The following is a 21,754-nucleotide window of genomic DNA, read 5'->3' on the forward strand; positions in this document are numbered from 1 at the left end:
CAGAGTGATTTCTTTTTAAAACAGTATTTACTGGAATTATTTTCTGTGCTTATATCTAATATACACAGACTGATCCAGAACACACACCACCACCAATTTCTGCTCTCCAACCCTACTTTCTCGGGGGAAAATGTTCTGAATTTATTATGTTCTTCATTCTATCTTGCTGGCTCAGCCCAATAGGGGAAAGACAAAAGGTCATATTTATCCTTATAAATAATTCTTTCTAGTTTCTGTGTCTGGTCTGGGCCAGATGTAAAAAGAGGCCAGTGCTCTGCCAAAAATGGAAATCAACTTTTACTCTTTCTTTGTGGTAATTAGGGTATATAGTAGCATATCAACCAGTTTGAAAAAATGCCGACTCCTTGCTTATTTTCTGCCTCAGTAATCCTTATTAAACAGCAATCCTGCTCTACATGAATAATATTTGTTTTATTTGGGGGACCCTATAATTCTTTATCTAAAATTCTTTGTGTACTTGGTCTCATCTACACTTCCTGATAGCTATTTATGAGAATAAGCTTGCTCAAGAGATTATGGGCTACAAAGGAACATTGAGCATCATATTAATATTTCTGTGATGCAAAATAAATACTCCAGGGCCCATTTCTTCAAAGAATCTCTACCTAGATGACAGAATCCTAGCAAATATCAGCTTGTGAAATGATTGCCTCAAATTCCTTTCCAAATTGAGCGAGACTGTGCTTATAGAAAGCCTAAGAGGGAAGTATTGGCTGTTCTCACTGTCATATCATGAACAGGCTTTCAGGATAGATCTGCTAAAACAACAAGGACATATGTACCCATCTCATTTCAGTCTATAAACTATTATATAAACTAAATATTTATTAATAAAAATACCCAGTGTTAGAAACCAAATATTGAAAAAGAGACACAAATATACTTTTCTTACCAAGTCTCACTGAATTCTCTGTATCTGGGTCTCTAATACAGTAAAGACATGCAGAATGGCAAACTTACAAAGAATCATTCAGTTATAATCGTCACTCTTTGCAAGCTACATTAGGTCAATTCCAAAGCTCTGTAAGAAGGATGTAGTAACCAAAGGAGAAAATCCAAGTGCAAATGGCACTGGTTTAACAAGAAATGTTTTGTTGTTGTTGTTGTTGTTGTTGGCAGAGATTCTAGAAGCAAAATAGAATCCAGTTTTCCTTAGAAGGACCTTTGATATGGAAGAACACGACTTCTCTAAAGGCAAAGATTCTGTCAGAGACATACTATGGCTGCAGAAAAAATGAAGAAACAGAACAGAAAGCATCTTTTGCAGCATTCTCTGTCCTTAGGAACCAAAGATCTTATGACCAGTGTGGCCTTACCATGAAGCCCACCAAACACCTCACTGATAGAAATTACAAGAAAATTTGCAACCCCAAGAATAGGCAATTTTAAAATATTATTCAACCACTTTATTCTAAACATTTGGAAATGCCATGCTGCTATTTTTTTCCTTTTTGAAAGAAAAATATTATAAAATATGAACAATACCTACTACTCTGAAGAGTATCAGTGAATGCCAAGAAAAGTGCCAAAAGAAATATGGAGTCATAGAATTCTGTATTCCCAGAAGCCTCTTTACCAACAAAAGTAAACAGTGTTGCCTTGCAAGCAGAAGATTTCCATTTTCAAAAAAAACTCTATGCAAAAACAGATGACTTCCCATATTGTTTATTTCAGAAGCATCAGGGAGTCCCCTTTTGCCCAGACACTGTTTTTTCTTTATTGCTATGATTTCTTAAATTGAAAGAAAAACAGAATTCATTTAAAACTAACTAAAGGGGGAGACGTTCAAGATGGCAGTAGAGTAAAATGTGGAGATCACCTTCCTCCCCACAAACACATCAGAAATACATCTACATGTGGAACAGCTCCTACAGAACACCTACTGAACACTGGCAGAAGACCTCAGACCTCCCAAAAGGCAAGAAACTCCCCATGTACCTGGGTAGGGCAAAAGAAAAAAGAAAAAACAGAGACAAAAGAATAAGGACAGGACCTGCACCTCTGGAAGGGAGCTGTGAAGGAGGAAAAGTTTCCAAAGTCTAGCAGGACCCTTCACTGGTGTAGACAGTGGGTGGGCAGGCAGGAAGCTTCAGAGCCATGGAGGAGAGCGCAGCAACAGGGGTGCAGAGGGCAAAGTGGAGAGACTCCCACACAGAGGATTGGTGCCGACCAGCATGCACCAGCCTGGGAGGCTTGTCTGCTCACCAGCTGGGGTGGATGTGGGCTGGGAGCTGAGGCTTGGGCTTTGGAGGTCGACCCGAGGGAGAGGACTGGGGTTGGCTGCGTGAACACAGCCTGAAGGGGGCTAGTGCACCACAGCTAGCCAGGAGGGAGTCCGGGAAAAAGTCTGCACCTGCTTAAGAGGAAAGAGACCATTGTTTCGGGGTGTGTGAGGAGAGGGGGTTCAGAGCACCGCCTAAAGGAGCTCCAGAGATGGGTGCAAGCCACGTCTATCAGCACAGACCCCAGAGATGGGCATGAAATGCTAAGGCTGCTGCTACAGCCACCAAGAAGCCTGTGTGCTAGCACAGGTCACTATCTACACCTCCCCTCCTGGGAGCCTCTGCAGCCTGCCACTGCCAGGTTCCCGTGATCCAGGGACAACTTCCCCAGGAGAACACACGGCACGCCTCAGGCTGCTGCAACGTCATGCTCACCTCTAACGCCACAGGCTCACACCGCATTCCGTAACCCTCCCTCCCCATGACCTGAGTGAGCCAGAGCCCCAGAATCAGGCGCTCCTTTAACCCTGTCCTGTCTGAGCGGGGAAGAGACTCCCTCAGGTGACCAACATGCAGAGACGGGGCCAAATCCAAAGCTGAACCCCAGGAGCTGTGCAAACAAAGAAGAGACAGGGAAATTTCTCCCAGCAGCCTCAGAAGCAGCGGATTAAATCTCCACAATCAGCGTGATGTACCCTGCATCTGTGGAATACATGAATAGACAAAGAAACATCCCAAAATTGAGGCAGTTGACTTTGGGAGCAACTGTACACTTGGGGTTCGCTTTCTGCATCTAATTGGTTTCTGGTTTTATGTTTATCTTAGTTTAGTATTTAGAGTTTATTATCATTGGTAGATTTATTTACTGATTTGGTTGCTCTCTTCCTTTTTTTTTTACATATATATATATATTTTTCCCTTTTCTCTTTTTCTGTGTATGTGAATGCATCTTTCTGTGATTTCGTCTGTACAGCTTTCCTTTTACCATTTGTCCTAGGGTTCTGTCTGTTCATTTTTTCTTTTTCTTCTTAGTATAGTTTTAGCTCCTGCTATCATTGGTAGATTTGATTTTTGGTTTGGTTGCTCACTTCTTTTTATTTTTTTATTACTTTTAATTTTTAAATTTTTAATATTTTTAAATTTTTTATTTTAATAACTATACTTTATTTTCCTTCATTTTATTATTTTTTTCTCACTTTTCTTCTGAGCCATGTGGCTGACAGGGTCTTGACACTACAGGCACATGTCAGGCCTGGGCATCTGAGGTGGGAGAGCCAAATTCAGGACATTGGTCCACCAGAGACCTCCCAGCTCCACATAATATCAAATGGCAAAAGGTCTCCCAGAGATCTCCATCTCAACACTAAGACCCAGATCCAATCAACGACCAGCAAGCTACACTGATGGACACCCTATACCAAACAACTAGCAAGACAGGAACACAACATCACCCATTAGGAGAGAGGCTGCCTAGAATCATAATAAGGTCACAGACACCCCAAAACACACCACCAGATGTGGACCTGCCCACCAGAAAGATAAGATCAAGACTCATCCACCAGAGCACAGGCATTACTCCTCTCCACAAGGAAGGCTAGGGAACCCACTGAACCAATCTGAGCCAGTGAAGGCAGACAACAAAAAATGGGAACTACAAACCTGAAGCTTGTGAAAACGAGACCCCAAACACAGTATGTTAAGCAAAATGAGAAAACAGAGAAACACACACCAGATGAAGGAGCAAGGTAAAAACCCATCAGAACAAACAAATGAAGAGGAAATAGGCAGTCTACCTGAAAAAGAATTCAGAGTAATGATAGTAAAGATGATTCAAAATCTTGGAAATAGAATGGAGAAAATACAAGAAACATTTAACAAAGACCTAGAGAACTAAAGCACAAATAAACAATGATGAACAACACAATAAATGAAATTAAAAATTCTCTAGAAGGATTCAATAGCAGAATAACTGAGGCTGAAGAACGGATAAGTGACCTGGAAGATAAAATAGTGGAAATAACTACTGCAGAGCAGAATAAAGAAAAAAGAATGAAAAGAACTGAGGACAGTCTCAGAGACTTCTGGGACAACATTAAATGCACCAACATTCGAATTATAGGGGTCCCAGAAGAAGAAGAGAAAAAGAAAGGGACTGAGAAAATATTTGAAGAGATTATAGGTGAAAACTTCCCTAATATGTGAAAGAAAATAGTCAATCAAGTCCAGGAAGCACAGGGAGTCCCATACAAGATAAATCCAAGGAGAAACATGCCAAGAACATAATAATCAAGCTAACAAAAATAAAATACAGAGGAAAAATATTAAAAGCACCAAGGGAAAAACAACAAATAACACACAAGGGAATCCCCATAAGGTTAACAGCTTATCTTTCAGCAGAAACACTGCAAACCAGAAGGGAGTGGCAGGACATATTTAAAGTGATGAAAGGGAAAAACCTACAGTGAAGATTACTCTACCCAGCAAGGCTCTCATGCAGATTCAATGGAGAAATTAAAACCTTTACAAACAAGCAAAGTTTAGAGAACTCAGCACCAACAAATGAGCTTTACAACAAATGCTAAAGGAACTTCTCTAGGCAGGAAACACAAGAGAAGGAAAAGACCTACAATAACCAACCCAAAACATAAAGAAAATGTAATAGGAACATACATATTGATAACTACCTTAAATGTAAATGGATTAAATGCTCCAACCAAAACATAGACTGGCTGAATGGATACAAAAACAAGACTTGTATATATGCTGTCTACAAGAGACCAAGAGCAAACCTAGGGACACATACAGACTGAAAGTAAAGGGATGGAAAAAGATATTCCATACAAATGAAAATCAAAATAAAGCTGGAGTAGCAATTCTCATACCAGATGAAACAGACTTTAAATAAAGACTATTGCAAGAGACAAAGAAGGACACTATGTAATGAACAAGGGATCAATCCAAGAAGAAGATATAACAATTGAAAATGTTTATGCACCCAACATAGGAGCACCCCAATACTTAATTCAAATGCTAACAGCCATAAAAGGGGAAATCTACAGTAACAGAGACATAGTAGTGGACTTTAACACCCCACTTTCACCAATGGACTGATCATCGAAAATGAAAATAAATAAGGAAACACAAGCTTTAAATGACACATTGAACAAGATGGATTTAATTGATATTTATAGGACATTCCATCCAGAAACAACAGAATACACTTTCTTCCCAGGTGTTGATGTAACATTCTCCAGGATACATCATACGTTGAGTGAAAGATCAAGCCTTGCTAAATTTAAGAATATTGAAATCATATCAAGTATCCTTTCTGACTGAAACGTTATGGGGCTAGATGTCAATTACAGGAAATAAATCTGTAAAAAATACGAACCATGGAGGCCAAAACAACACACTATGGAAAAACCAAGAAATCACTGAACAAATCAAAGAAGAATTAAAAAAATAATTAGAAACAAATGAAATGAAAACGCGATGGCCCAAAACCTACAGGATGCAGCAAAAGCAGTTCTAAGAGGCAAGTTTATAACAATCCAATCCTACCTCAAGAAACAAGAAACATCTCAAATAAACAACCTAACCTTACACTTAAGGCAATTAGTGACAGAAAAACAAAAAGAACCAAAGTTAGCAGAAGGAAAGAAATCATAAGATCAGATCAGAAATGAATGCAAAAGAAATGAAGGAAATGATAGCAAAGATCAATAAAATTAAAAGCTGGTTCTTTGAGAACATAAAAAAAATTGATAAACTATTAGCCAGACTCATCAAGAAAAAAAGGGAGAAGACTCAAATCAATAGAATTCAAAATTTAAAAGAAGTAACAACTGACACTGCAGAAATACAAAGGATCTTAAGATCCCTTGTAGTAATGAGAGATTACTACAAGCAACTGTATGCCAGTAAAATGGACAACCTGGAAGAAATGGACAAATTATTAGTAAAGTACAACCTTCCGAGACTGAACGAGGAAGAATTAGAAAACATAAACAGACCTGATTTTGAGAACATGAGTAAAAATCTTCCAACAAACAAAAACCCAAGTCTAGATGGCTTCATTGGCAAATTTTATCAAACATTTAGAGAAGAGCTTACCCCTATACTTCAAACTCTTCCAAAATAGAGCAGGTGGAGGAGCTCTCCCAAACTCATTCTACAAGGCCACCGTCATCCTGATAGCAAAACAAGACAAGATGTCACAAAAAAGGAAAACAGCAGGCCAATATCACTGATGTACATAGATGCAAAATCCTCAACAAAATACAAGCAAGCAGAATCCAACGGCACATTAAAAGGATCATACACCATGAGGATTCTTTAGTATATGCATATCAATCAATGTGATAAACCACATTAAAGAATTGAAGGACAGAAACCATATGATCATCTCAGTAGATGCAGAAAAAGTTTTGATAAAATTCAACACCCATTTATGATAAAAACCCTCCAGAAAGTAGGCATAGAGGGAACCTACCTCAATATAATAAGGGCCGTATATGACACACCTACAGCCAACTTCATTCTCAATGGTGAAAAACTGAAACCTTTTCCTCTAAGATGAGGAACAAGAAGAGGTTGCCCACTCTCACAACTATTATTCAACATAATTCAAGTTTAGCAACAGCAATCAGAGAAGAAAAAGAAACAAAAGGAATCCAAATCATAAAAGAAGTAAAACTGTCACTGTTTGCAGTTGACACAATACTATACATGGAGAACCCTAAAGATGCTACCAGAAAACTACTAGAGCTAATCAATGAATTTGGTAAAGTTGCAGGATACAAAATTAATGCACAGAAATGCACAGAAATCTTACTTCCTATACAGTAATGATGAAAACACTGAAAAAGAAATTAGGGAAACATTCTGATTTACCACTGCAACAAAAAGAATAAAATACTGAGGAATAAACCTACCCAAAGAGACCAAAGACCTGTATGCAGAAAACTATAAGACACTGATGAAAGAAATTAAAGATGATACAAACAGATAGAGAGATATACCATGTTCTTAGATTAAAGAATCAATATTGTGGAAATGACTATACTACCCAAAGCAAGCTACAGATTCAATTCAATCCCTATCAAACTACCAATGGCACTTTTCACAGAACAAGTGCAAAAAATTTCACCATTTGTATGGAAACACAAAAGACTCCGAATAGCAAAAGCAATCTTGAGAAAGAAAAACAGAGCTGGAGGAATCAGGCTCTGTGAGTTCAGACTATAGTACAAAGCTACAGTAATCAAGAAAGTATGGTACTGGCACAAAAACAGAAATATAGACCATTGGAACAGGATAGAAAGTCCAGAGATAAACCCACACACCAATGGTCACCTTATTTTTGATAAAGGAAGCAAGAATATACAATGGAGAAAAGACAGCATGTTTAATAAATGGTGCTGGGAAAACTGGACAGCTATATGGAAAAGAATGAAATTAGAACACTCCCTAACACCACACAGAAAAATAAGCTCAAAATGAGTAAAAGACCTAAATGTAAGAGCAGACACTATAAAATTCTTAGAGGAAAACACAGGCAGAACACACTGTGATATAAATCACAGCAAGATCCTTTTTGATCCACCTCCTAGAGAAATGGAAATAAAAACAAAAATAAACAAAATGGAGCCTAATGAAACTTAAAAGCTTTTGCACAGCAAAGCAAGCCATAAACATGACAAAAAGACAGCCCTCAGAACGGGAGAAAATATTTGCAAATGAAGCAACTGACAAAGGACTGATCTCCAAAATTTACATGCAGCTCATGCAGCTCAATATAAAAAAAGCTAACAAACCAATCCAAAAATGGGCAGAAGACCTAAATAGACATTTCTCCAAAGAAGATATAAAGATTGCCAACAAAGACATGAAAGGGTTCTCAACATCACTAATCATTAGGGAAATGCAAATCAAAACTACAATGAAGTATCACCTCACACCGGTCAGAATGGTCATCATCAAAAATCTACAAACAATTGTTGGAGAGGATGTGGAGAAAAGGGAACCCTCTTGCACTCTTGGTGGTAATGTAAATTGATACAGCCACTATGGAGAACAGTATGGAGGTTCCTTATGAAAATAAAATTAGAGCTACCATAAGACCCAACAATCCCACTACTTGGCAAATATCCTGAGAAAATCATAATTCAAAAAGAGTCATGTAGGGGCTACCCTGGTGGCGCAGTGGTTGAGAGTCCGCCTGCCTATGCAGGGGACATGGGTTTGTGCCCTGGTCCAGGAAGATCCCACATGCCATGGAGCGGCTGGGCCCATGAGCCATGGCCGCTGAGCCTGCACATCCGGAGCCTGTGCTCCGCAATGGGAGAGACCACAACAGTGAGAGGTGAGAGGCCCATGTACAGAAAAAAAAAAAATGAGTCATGTGCCACAGTGTTCATTGGACCACTATATACAATAGCCAGGACATGGAAGCAACCTAAGTGTCCATAAACAGATGAATGGATAAAGAAGATGTGGCACATATATACAATGGAATATTACTCAGCCATAAAAAGAAACGAAATTGAGTTATTTGTAGTGAGGTGGATGGCCCTGAGTCTTTCATAGAGAGTGGAGTAAGTCAGAAAGAGGAAAACAAATACCGTATGCTAACATATATATGGAATCTAAAAAAAAAAAAAAAAAAAAGTTCTGTAAAACCTAGGGGCAGGACAAGAATAAAGACGCAGACTTCGAGAATGGACTTGAGGACACGGTGTGGGGGAAGGGTAAGCTGGAACAAAGTGAGAGGGTTGCATGGACATATATACACTACCAAATGTTAAACAGATAGCTAGTATGAAGCAGCCACATTGCACAGGGAGATCAGCTCGGTGCTTTGTGACCACCTATAGGGGTGAGATACAGAGGGTAGGAGGGAGACACAATAGGGAGGAGATATGCAGATATATGTATATGTGTAGCTGATTCACTTTGTTATAAAGCAGAAACTAACACACCATTGTAAACAAATTATACTCCAATAAAGATGTTAAAAAAAGTAACAAAAATTAAAAATAACTAAAGATTAATAGGGAAACTACCTTTTGAACTCTTGCTGTGTACTAAAATTTGACTTGGAACTCTCTCATAGAATTATATCATTTAATTCCTTAAGATTTACAAATATTAGGTAATGTGCTCATTGTTTCTACCATACCCACTATCTCATTTCTTTATTCATTCAGTAATTCAACAAATGTCTATTGAACACCACCTCTGAGCTTGGGACCATGTATGCTCTGAGAACACAGAAGTAGGAAAAAATTATGGCAACCAGAGTTACCAGAAGGCAAAATGATCATTGATTCAGTCAATAATGCTAGGTTCTTCTGGAATTTGATTTGAACACTATGCTGAGAATAACTAATGGGTAGAGAGAATAAAATTTAGCAAAGAAAGCTGTGATAATGCTTTTTGACAATGATATCATGAGATGAAGTCTTTGAGGGTTACAAAGAGACAGTGTTATTTCCAGTTGTATTCTCAATCTCACTCACCTAATAATCTTACAATAATGACCCCATTTTATAAGATGACCTGATAAATGTCTCTGTTAATAACTTAAAATCAGAATTAACAAAATGCACTGGAGTTGGAATTTGTCATTCCCACCTTAGATGAAATACATGACATTAAAAGAAGAAAAAGGGATTTGCCTGAGATTATAGAACTGGGGATGTTGCAAAACGGAAATTTTAAACCAAATCAATACAAAGTACACTATATATAACGTCTCTTTATTTTTTAAAGCATCTTTATTGGAGTGTAATTGCTTTACAATGGTGTGTTAGTTTCTGCTGTATAACAAAGTGAATCAGCTATACATATACATACATTCCCGTATCTCCTCCCTCCTGCATCTCCCTCACACCCTCCCTATCCCACCTCTCTAGGTGGACACAAAGCACTGAGCTGATCTCCCTGTGCTATGTAGTTGCTTCCCACTAGCTATCTATTTTACATTTGGTAGTGTGTATATATACGTTACACTCTCTCACTTCGTCCCAGCTTACCCTTCCCCCTCCCCATGTCCTCAGATCCATTCTCTACGTCTGAGTCTTTATTCCAGTCCTACCCCTAGGTTCTTCAAAACCTTTTTTTTTATTTTTACTTTTAGATTCCATATATATGTGTTAGCATATGGTATTTGTTTTTCTCTAGTTATGGCGGGGGGGCTCTAGAGCACAGGCTTGGTAGTTGTGGCGCATGGGCTTTGTTGTTCTGAGGCATATGGGATCTTCCTGGACTAGGGCTCAAAACCGTGTTCCCTGCATTGGCAGGTGGATTCTTAATTGCTGTGCCACCAGGGAAGTGCTGTTTGTAGATATTTTAATGATGGCCATTCTGACAGGTATGAGGTGATACCACATTGTAGTTTTGATTTGCATTTCTCTAATGATTAGTGATATTGAGCATCCTTTCATATCTTTGTTGGCAATATTTATATCTTCTTTGGAGAAATGTCTATTTAGGTCTACTTACCATTTTTGGATTGGGTTGTTAGCTTTTGTGATATTAAGCTGCATGAGCTGCTTGTACATTTTGCAGATTAATCTTTTGTCATTTGCTCCATTTGCAAATATTTTCTCCCATTCTGAGGGTTGCCTTTTGTCTTGTTTATGGTTTTCTTTGCTGTGCAAAAGCTTTTAAGTTTCATTAGGTCCCATTTGTTTATTTTTGTTTTTATTTCCATTTCTCTAGGAGGTGGGTCAAAAAGGATCTTGTTGTGATTTATGTTATAGAGTGTTCTGCCTGTTTTCCTCTAAGAGTTTTATAGTGTCTGGTCTTACATTTAGGTCTTTAATTTATTTTCAGTTTACTTCTGTGTGTGGTGTTAGGGAGTGTTCTAATTTTATTCTGTTACTTATAGCTGTCCAGTTTTCCCAGCACCACTTATTGAACATGCTATCATTTCTCCATTGTATATTCTTGCCTCCTGTATCAAAGAGAAGGTGACCATATGTGCGTTGGTTTATCTCTGTGCTTTCTATCTTGTTCCAATGGTCTACATTTCTGTTTTTGAGCCAGTACCATGCTGTCTTGATTACGTAGCTTTGTACTATAGTCTGAAGTCACGGAGCCTGATTCCTCCAGCTCTGTTTTTCTTTCTCAAGTTTGCTTTGGCTATTCAGGGTCTTTTGTGTTTCCATAAAAATGGTTAAATTGTTTGTTCTAGTTCTGTGAAAAATGGCATTGGTGGTTTGTTAGGGATTGCATCGAATCTGTAGATTCCTTTGGGTAGTATCATCATTTTCACAGTGTTGATTCCTCCAGTCCAAGGACATGGTATATCTCTCCACCTGTTTGCATCCTCTTTAATTTCTTTCATCAGTATCTTATAGTTTTCTGCATACAGGCCTTTTGTCTCCTTATGTAGGTTTATTCCTAGGTATATTTTTCTCTTTGTTGCAATAGTAAATGGGAGTGTTTCCTTAATTTCTCTTTCAGATTTTTCATCATTAGTGTATAGGAATGAAAGAGATTTCTGTGCATTAATTTTGTATCCTGCTACTTTACCAAATTCATTGATTAGCTCTAGTAGTTTTCTGGTAGCACCTTTAGGATTCTCTATGTATAGTATCATGACATCTGCAAACAGTGACAGTTTTACTTCTTCTTTCCATTTTGTATTCCTTTTATTTCTTTTTCTTCTTTGATTGTTGTGGCTAAAACTTCCAAAACTATGTTGAATAATCATGGTGAGAGCGGGCAACCTTGTCTTTTTCCTGATCTTAGTGGCAGTGGTTTCAGTTTTTCACCATTGAGAATGATGTTGGCTATGGGTTTGTCATATATGGCCTTTATAATTTTGAGGTAAGTTCCCTCTATGCCTACCCTCTGGAGGGTTTTTATCATTAATGGGTGTTGAATTTTGACAAAAGCTTTTTCTGCATCTGTTGAAATGATCATATGGTTTTTATCCTTCAATTTGTTAATATGGTGTATCACATTGATTGATTTGCCTATACTGAAGAATTCTTGCATTCCTGGCATAAACCCCACTTGATCATGATATATGATCCTTTCAATGTGCTGTTGGATTCTGTTTGCTAGTATTTTGTTCAGGATTTTTGCATCTATGTTCATCAGTGTTATTGGCCTGTAGTTTTCTTTCTTGGTGACCTCTTTGGTTTTGGTATCAGGGTGATGTGTGTCCTCCTAGAATGTATTTGGGAGTGTTCTTCCCTCTGCTATATTTTGGAAGATTTTGAGAAGGATAGGCGTTAGCTCTTCTCTAATTGGTTGATAGAATTCTCCTGTGAAGCCATCTGTCCTGGGCTTTTGTTTGTTGGAAGAATTTTTATCACAGTTTCAATTTCAGTGCTTCTGATTGGTCTGTTTATATTTTCTATTTCTTCCTGGTTCAGTCTTGGAAGGTTGTACTTTTCTAAGAATTTGTTCATTTCTTCCATGTTGTCCATTTTATTTGCATAGAGTTGTTTGTCCTAATCTCTCATTACTACAAGGGATCTTAAGATCCTTTGTATTTCTGCAGTGTCAGTTGTTACTTCTCTTTTTTCATTTCTAATTCTGTTGATTTGAGTCTTCTCCCTTTTCTTCTTGATGAGTCTTGCTAATGGTTTATCAATTTTGTTTATGTTCTCAAAGAACCAGCTTATAGTTTTATTGATCTTTGCTATCATTTTCTTCATTTCTTTTTCATTTATTTCTGATCTGATCTTATGATTTCTTTTCCTCTGGTAACTTTGGGGTTTTTTTGGGTTCTTCTTCCTCTAATTGCTTTAGCTGTAAGGTTAGGCTGTTTATTTAAGATTTTCCTTGTTTCTTGATGTAGGATTGTATTGGTATAAACTTCTCTCTTAGAACTGTTTTTGCTGCATCCCATAGGTTTTGGGTCATTATGTTTTCTTTGTCATTTGTTTCTAGGTATTTTTTTATTTCCTCTTCGATTTCTTCAGTGATCTCTTGGTTATTTATTAGTGTATTGTTTATCGTCCATATGTTGTATGTTTTACAGGTTTTTTTCCTGTAATTGATATCTAGTCTCATAGTGTTGTTGTTGGAAAAGATACTTGATATGATTTTAATTTTCTTAAATTTACCAAGGCTTAATTTGTGACCCAAGGAATGTTCTATCATGAGGAATGTTCCATGAGCACTTGAGAATAAAATGTAATCTGCTGTTTTTGAATGGAATGCCCTATAAATATCAATTAAGTCCATCTTGTTTAATGTATCATTTAAAACTTTTGTTTCCTTATTTATTTTCATTTGGATGATCTGTCCATTGGTGAAAGTAGGGTGTTAGAGTTCCCTTCTATTGTGTTACTGTCAATTTCCCCTTTCATGGCTGTCAGCATTTGCCTTATGTATTGTGGTGCTCCTATATTGGGTGCATAATTATTTACAGTTGTTATATCTTCTTCTTTGATTGATCCCTTGTTCATTATGTAGTGTCCTTCTTTGTCTCTTGTAACAGTCTTTATTTTAAAGTCTATTTTGTATATGACGTGTCTTTAAAGGTGAAAAGAATCAAGCAAGCTTATAGTAAAGAAGATGACTCAAAAGCTACCAATACGTAAAAGGCTGACATCCTAGATTTCGGTATACTGAATTTAGTAGTGGAAATTGAATATAAATAAAAATCATTGTCCATGTACAATAATATTCTGCAGTTCGCAAATTTGCTTCTTACTGTACTACAAACTGTGATATCATTTAATCACCATCTGTTGTTCAATCACCTTACTAAATCCACCCCACATTCAAAGGAAGGAAAATTCGACTCCATCTTTTAATGTGCACATAAGGAGGAAAGGGATTGGTGGTGGTCAGCTTTGGAGAATATCTACCAAGACATCTTTCCTTTTATGGAATTAGATCAGGTGAAGTTTTTCTTGGCAGTTCTATTGCCTGACTTTCCTCCCTTTAATCTCCTCTTATTGGCATAAGGGGGATTATTTAGGGTGGGAAATAATAGATCAAGTTTGATTTTCTTCCCGCCATGTCAATTCTGGTCCTAATCAATAACAAAATTTAATAAAATGAGCCTAACCTTTCTCACTGAACCTCATAGAATCTCTTGAACTCTGCCCTCTACAGAGCTCAAGTAAATAGCCTTTAAAATCCATTCCAATGATGTGTTGTGTAGATAATTACATAAATTTTCCTGTTTAAAAAAAAATCAAATAGTATCAGAGGTGCCTTCTCCTTTTTGGAATAGTTAGCTCATCATTTAAGGAATTCACCCTGTAGTAAATTGTTTTATTTATTTATTTTTATTTTTTTAGATTTTTTTTGGCCACGCTGGACGGCACATGGGATTTTAGTTCCCTCAATAGGGATCAAACTCATGCTTCCTGCATTGGAAGCACAGAGTCTTAACCACTGGACCACCAGGGAAATCCCAGAAAATCGTGTTTTAAATGAAGTAAGAAATTTCTACTATTATTTTCTCAGAATTCCTATCTAGTACATAGCTGCCTGAGTTTTTGTTGCCTTCAACAGTGCCTGTAATGTAGTTACTACTCAATAAATTTTTGTTGAATCTTGAGTGCTTGAAAGAATGCGTTATACATTGGTGCTGTCTGAAATAGCAGGGAAACGTGTTCCTCAGATCCTAGGAAGGACAAATATATTCTCCTGTATTCTATTTGCATAGATGCAAACATAGAATAATAATTTATGTAACATTCCAATAGCATAGTGCAGCTAGATTCATAATTTCTGGTCTTTATTGTATGGAGCTGCATGTCATACTCATAACCCAGACCCCAGGGGCCATTTCCCCATTGTATTCCAGAGGTTCAAAAGAACTCTGGATGCTTTGAGTCAGATAATGAACTTACAAACTCAGTAGATAGTGGAGAATCAGGTCTCTCATACAAATCCTCCAAAGATCTTTCTAAGACATAATTTCCATTTTGATCCTGTTTCTGGGCAGAAGAACCTGCCATGCTCCCCGGAGACTACAGACCAATGCATGCAAGTCTGCCTCTGCATCTGTAAGGAAACAGACTGAAAGGCAATGTCGTTTGAGTTGGTCAGGTGCCCCAGCATCTGTGCTTCCAAGGTGATTGTGAATGTTCCAGGTAATGAGCAGCTTGGTGGTTCTGGCTCAGGTCCATGTGGCCTGGAGGGTGATGTGTTCCAATACTTTTTGAAATAGTGCTGCTAAAATCCTGACTCTTCTTCTCCTAATCACTGATTAAGAAACTGCAATTGATTCAAACTTGATATTCCGATTTCACAAATCTCTCTATTAGCCTGGGAACAGATGTACTGCTACAAATTGCCAGAATCTGAGTGGTTTGGCTTTGCTTCAAACTGTGCCCTACATACATACCAATTTTGTTAGAGAAAAGCTTTGTACACAAAAAATTAGATAAATTCCTTAGGTCTTTTCTTAGGTCTAAAAAATTAGATAAATTCCTTAGATCTTTTCTACCTTCTCTGGATAAGAAAACCCTTGCAACAAAAAATATTCATGTGCTTTTTTATCTTTGTATTTCCTTATATGTGACTTTTTTCCTTGAAGTATGTCCCTACTTCAAGGAATGTCAAGGAAAGTATACTTTCCTTGAAGTATGTACCTACTTCAAGGCCAAGTGTGGGGGATGTACCAAGAGAGAAAGAAAGACAGCAGTTACAACATGACTATGAACAGTTAAGGTTTGGCACCTGCCATCTCAATTGAATTTTAAAGTCTACAGCAGGACAATAGTGAAAACTAGGAATTGTCTTTAAAAAAGGGTTTGTGTTGATTTTTTTTTATCATCTTTCTTCCACTTGAAATATCGAGAGGTAATCTTTGTCAATGTAGTCATAGAATGTTACAAAATGGAATTCTTTCCTAAATAGGAAGAAAAAAGAAGTGAAGCTATTTCTAGTCCTGACAGGTTGAGAAGAGGGAAAGCTAAAGAAGGAGAGCTAAAGAAGGGAGAGAAAGAGAAATATGCTGGATTTTGCTTGACAAGGTCAAGGTCAAGTCTTAAAGAAGAAAGCACATGATATGAGGTGGGTGGAAAGGAATCTTCAGAGAAGACAGACATCTACATCATTTCTCATTTGGAGGCAAGGAAGAGACTCCTGGGAAGTGTTTCCCTATAACTTCATAATATAATCCAAAAGAGTAAACAAAGAGGGAGTGATAGCATAGTCAGATTGAAGGGGAAATTATTCAGCACTCAAGAGCTGCCATTGGTCATTAGCTCCAAAGTGATGGAAGTAACCAGAAGGTCTTGCATGCTTCATAAGAGTGAGAGAATGTAGTCAACAGCTTCTAAGATGTGCCCAGTGATCCCCACCTCCTGGTATTCAAAGCCGTGTGGAACCTCCTTGTTTCAATAACTTGCTTCTAACCAACATAATGGAGTAACCTGAAGACGATGTCAATTCTGTGATTGCCCAGGTGTCATAAAAATGCCACAGACTGAGTGCTTTAAATAACAGAAAATTATCTTATCACACTTCTGGAGATTGGAAATGTAAGATCAAGGTGCCATCAGGGTTGGTTTCTGGTGAGACTTCTCTCCTTGTGTTGCTGGTTTCCTTCTCACTGGGCTCACATGGCCTTTCCTCTGTGCTTATGTGAAGAGAGAGAGAGAGAACTGGCATCTCTTCCTCATCTTATAAGGACACCAGTCCTGTTGGATTAGAGCCCCACCCTGATGGCCTCACTTAACTGTAATCACCTCGTTAAAAGTCCCATCTCCAAATGCACATTAAGGGTTAGAACTTTAATATATGAGTCAGTAGAGGGAAACAGCCAGTGAGGATGTGAGATCATCAGTGCAACAGCTAATGAAGCGCTGAATGCCACCAACAACCAATGAGGGAGCTTGGAATCAGATCCTTCCCCAGTTGGGCCTTCAGGTGAGACTGCAGACCCTGGGTTAACACCTTGACTGCAGGGTTAAAAGAGACTGTGAAACAAAGGATGCATATAAACCATGTTAAGATTCTTGACCTGCAGATACTACAAGATGATAAATAAATTGTTTTAAACCACTCAGTTTTGGCATTAGACCACAATAGATGCAATAGATAGTTAATACAGAGCAGTAGGAGTCCTGAAAGGCAGTAAGTCATCCATGGAGGCCAGGAATCAGGCAAACACATTGTGCAGGAATAAAGAGTGTGGTTTTGACTGAAGCAAACCTGCTGCTTCCCCTCAGTATGCTATGGAAGCAGAGAAGCTTAAGCGTGGTTGAGAAGGTAGGTTCCAAAGTCAGACAAACCTGAATTCAAATCCCTCTGACACTTACTAACAGTCCATCCCTGGGCAAATCACTTTACAATAAAAGTGAATGCAAAGTGGTGAATGAAAAGCAAAGTGGCTTAATATCTAAAATGGATATAAAAAATGTTCCGAGAAATAAATGATATAATGAGAGTGTAATGCTTGGCACATAAAAATTGTTTGGTTGACATCAGTTATTATTGTTAGTATGCAAGTTGGAAGAGGGGGTAGGACTGGGGTTTAAAACACATACTGAGCTCTTAAAATTTACCATGCTGTGTGTATTGTATGTTATACAAACTATATATGCTCTTGCATCCTCTGTATGATGATCCATACATATGCTCTTGCATTCTCTGCACCATTCTCATAAATGGTTACTATCAGCCTCATTTTTGGAACAGGGATATCGGGGATTGTAAATAGCTTGACTAGAGTCATACAGGTCCCATGGGAATTTGAATCTAGGATCACGGGTGTCAAGAACCTTGGCCCTTTTTGTTATACCTTGTCTCCAAAGTGATGATAAAACCCTGACAAAAATCTGTGGCAGTTCTTCAGTGTACTGCAGAGGTGTGTGCCAGCCTCTTGCAAAACAGAAAATTTAATGACAATAAAATACTTATTGGTTCAGACTGTCTTGAATTTGGATTGAATCCCTTTTTCTATCATTTCTGCTAATGTCACGGCCATGTCAGAAAGAGATTATCATTGACTAATTTAAAATGACTTTACTTGATTTATTTGATTTACTTCACAAAAGAGAAAAGCAAGTTTATATTTCCCATCGCATTTGAACAAAATAAGGTCATCACCCTTTGCAGTGCATTGATTTGATTTTTGGTCACATCTTTCTCACACAATCCATTAGTTACAGCTGGATTATTATAGTTTCCTGAAACTGATCAAGTTTACATTGGGAAGGATGCTTTTACAGAGAGAAATAAGAAACATGAAAACCTTTTACTTTCATAGTAATAAGATAGAGGTGGCTACTTAAATTGGCATATTAACCTTCTATTTCCATGCAATCTTATGGAACAAACTACCCTGCTGTGTGCATATGTTTCTTGTGACTTCTCAATATGCTCTAAATGTTGCTTCTGGAAAATACGATGGTCAGGTTCTATAAGAACATCAATGAACTGTCAGGCCCATCCCACAAAGAATAAGAGGAAGACAAGAAAATGAGACCAGGGAGAAAAACACTAGATAAATAATGTCAGTCAAAAGTGTTGAATAAGAAGATGCTGGGAGCAAACAAGGGAAATGACAAACTATCCTAGTAAAGATACTTTCAGATGCTGTGTTTCTATTGAATGCAGAAAACTGCCTGCTAAAATGACTACCAAAAAAAAGGAGATGAAAGAAATTTGAGGATTTGAGGTATGCTTTATCTCTCCCAGTCATTTGTTATACACTCCAAAATCCAGTAAATATATTCAAGGACATATTGACCCTGAATTTGACCTTTGGATCCCTTGGGGGAAATGATATTTGACATATAAAATGATCAATTATGGTGAATGCCAAGCAAAGTGGCTTCAGCAATTCTCTGGTGCTCTGCTGGTTTCCCTCAATCACTACAGGCTGTTTTACAGTTGTGGTGGTGGGATTTTTTAACTCTGCCTCTTTTCTCTTTTCTTATTCTTTATTGGGTTTAATTACAGTTATTGTTCATGGGCTGTTGAGCTTAAAAATCACTTGCTGTCTTGTATATTTACCCTGTACTTGATTCATTCCCAGCTGTTCATCAGTGCCATGCTATTCAGACTGGGGAGTGAAATTGCTTACCTTCACAGAGCAAAGAAAGCAGTTTCATTTACTGAAGGTTGATAAAGGGAGAATAATAAAATGATTACAATGACAATTCTTTAGTTCAATTTATTTAAATTTTCTTTTATGTACCAATATGGGGGTATACTTTTTGACACCCTGTTCACTACTGCCACTAATTCCTGGAGACAGCTGAAAGAACGAAGCTGCTCTTTTTCTAGAAACAGTGGGTCAACATCTTTTGGCCCCACATGAAGACATTGGCATTTCTGCCTCAGCACTGATATCTATGGACTGTTTTTACCCTATGGATATAACTGGAATAATATCAAATAAGCTTTCTCAGCATGAAAATTTTGCTGGAGCGCTGGGCATTTCCACATTTTAACTCTACTTTGTGTGAAGGCATTGTCTTGATTTCTTTTAATATGCAAGGTGTTACCTGGGAGAAGCCACACGGTAGCTGTCACTAGCATATGGAGTTTGTTTATGAAATGACAAAGCTGCAAGTCATTCCATGGAGTATACTTCCTCTGTTCAGGATGAAGCAATTGTTCTCAAACACTGAGCACTAGCCAGTGAGGTCAGCCCCTCACTGGGGCTTCATCACTGAAGTCCTCCAGAGCACTCTTCATAAGGCTTGGCAAGCCAACTTCCTCTCTTTACAATTAAGGTCACCTGCTAATCCATCCCTAAAATATATAATTTGAAGGTTATTGAAAAACCATACCTAAAATTATTTTTTAAAATATTTCAGAGTCACAATATAGAAGATCACCTACTCTAACTTTCCTTTATTTTAAGATGAATAAGTATGACACTTAGAGGTTTTAAATGAATTGGTGGCACAGTCAACATTTCATGGATTATTAAAAAGTCCAAGAAAGAGAAAATCTATAGAAGCAAGCAACTACTATTCTGGCATTTACCTCGAAGGCATGTGCCCATCCGAGGTGGCTTACACACTGGGACTGAAAGGACTTTTGCAGAAAAAAGTCAAAATCTGAGGTCCTGGATAACATGGAAGTTTGAATCAAACATACCCACACAAAGACATAAAACCAGGACTCCTAAAAAGTGATACCTTCCATAACCTTAGGGTCAAGTAGACTGTTTGAAGAGGAAGAAGGAAGTGAGACTACCTACCTACTTTATCTCTTGGTCAAGAAAAACAAAATCTCCCCTGAAAATCTTTAGCTGTCTGCTGGTAAGAGGCCAGTGTCCATACTACTTGGATGCCTCAAAGTACCCAAAGAAGAATATTAATTTAAATGGAGTGATCCTCAGTAGTAGTGCCTCTAGGAACCTGGCAGTGTTACCAAGTCCAAGCTCGCTCTGCTTGCCGCACAACAGGCCAATAAATCAGAGACGTGTTGAGGCAAGGAATACAACTTTATTTGGAAAGCTGGCAGACCAAGAAGATGGCAGACTAGTGACCCCCAAAAACCATCTTATCGGGGTTTGGATGCCAGTTTCTTTTATAGCACAGAGAGGGGGAGGAGATGAGGAAGTAAAGTAAAAAGGCCGTAAGTTCTGCAAATATCTCCTGGAATGGCCAGCCTCGGGGAGTGGATGTGTTAATTTCTTCTTTCTTGCAGCCATCCACAGGTGGACAGGGTCTGGATGTTTCCCTGGACAAAGGCACTTTGGTTTAACATTCAGGCAGAGGGGCAGGGCTCCCCGAGGCAAGCCATTATGTATAGACAGTAGTATCCTTTTAGTGAACAAAAGCAATGGGAAGCAAAGGTTAAAGTAAAAGAAACAGATCCAACATGTAGTCAGATTTGGCTCTTCCCTGTTACACCTGGAGGAAAGGATAATATTCCCTGGAGGAATACACTTTAACCAGGCCTCAAAATTATGATATTGATAACATATGAAGGAAAATAATGCAATGAAAAGCCCAAAGAAACAAATCAGATCACGTAGACTATAAAAACAAGATTATCAGATACAGGACAGTAAATACGTTTATACCATTAAAAAAATGAGGTTATAAAAAGGAACTCAGCCACATAAAAGCAATTAAAAGCAAAGAGGCCACTTTGAAAAAGAAACAGAGTTACTTAGAACGAGATGAGTGTAAAAAATTAATGAATTGGATTAATAGCAAATTAGATGCAAATTAAGAGGTAATGAGTGAACCAGAATATAGAAATAAACATGTTGAAAGAAAGCACCAGAAGGCAAAATGATGGAAAATAGGGAAGTTGAAAAACAAGAAGGGAAGAGTGGGCTTGTCTATCACATTTCTTATTAAAATTACAGAAAGAGGAAAGAGAGAAAAAGAAGAGGAAATATTCTCCAATTCACTTTATGAGATTAATAACAGATATTAGGAGAAGAACATTGTAAGAAAGGAAAGTTATAGAATAAATTATAGAACAATATACACATTCATGTAAAGTTATATATATATATATAAATTCATTTATGTATATGAATAATGTTTTTAATGAAATGATTTAACAATGAAAATAAATAAACTATAGATCCTGCATGGCTGAAT

The sequence above is a fragment of the Pseudorca crassidens genome, chromosome 5, assembly GCF_039906515.1.
Source record: "Pseudorca crassidens isolate mPseCra1 chromosome 5, mPseCra1.hap1, whole genome shotgun sequence".
Taxonomy (NCBI): Eukaryota; Metazoa; Chordata; class Mammalia; order Artiodactyla; family Delphinidae; genus Pseudorca; species Pseudorca crassidens.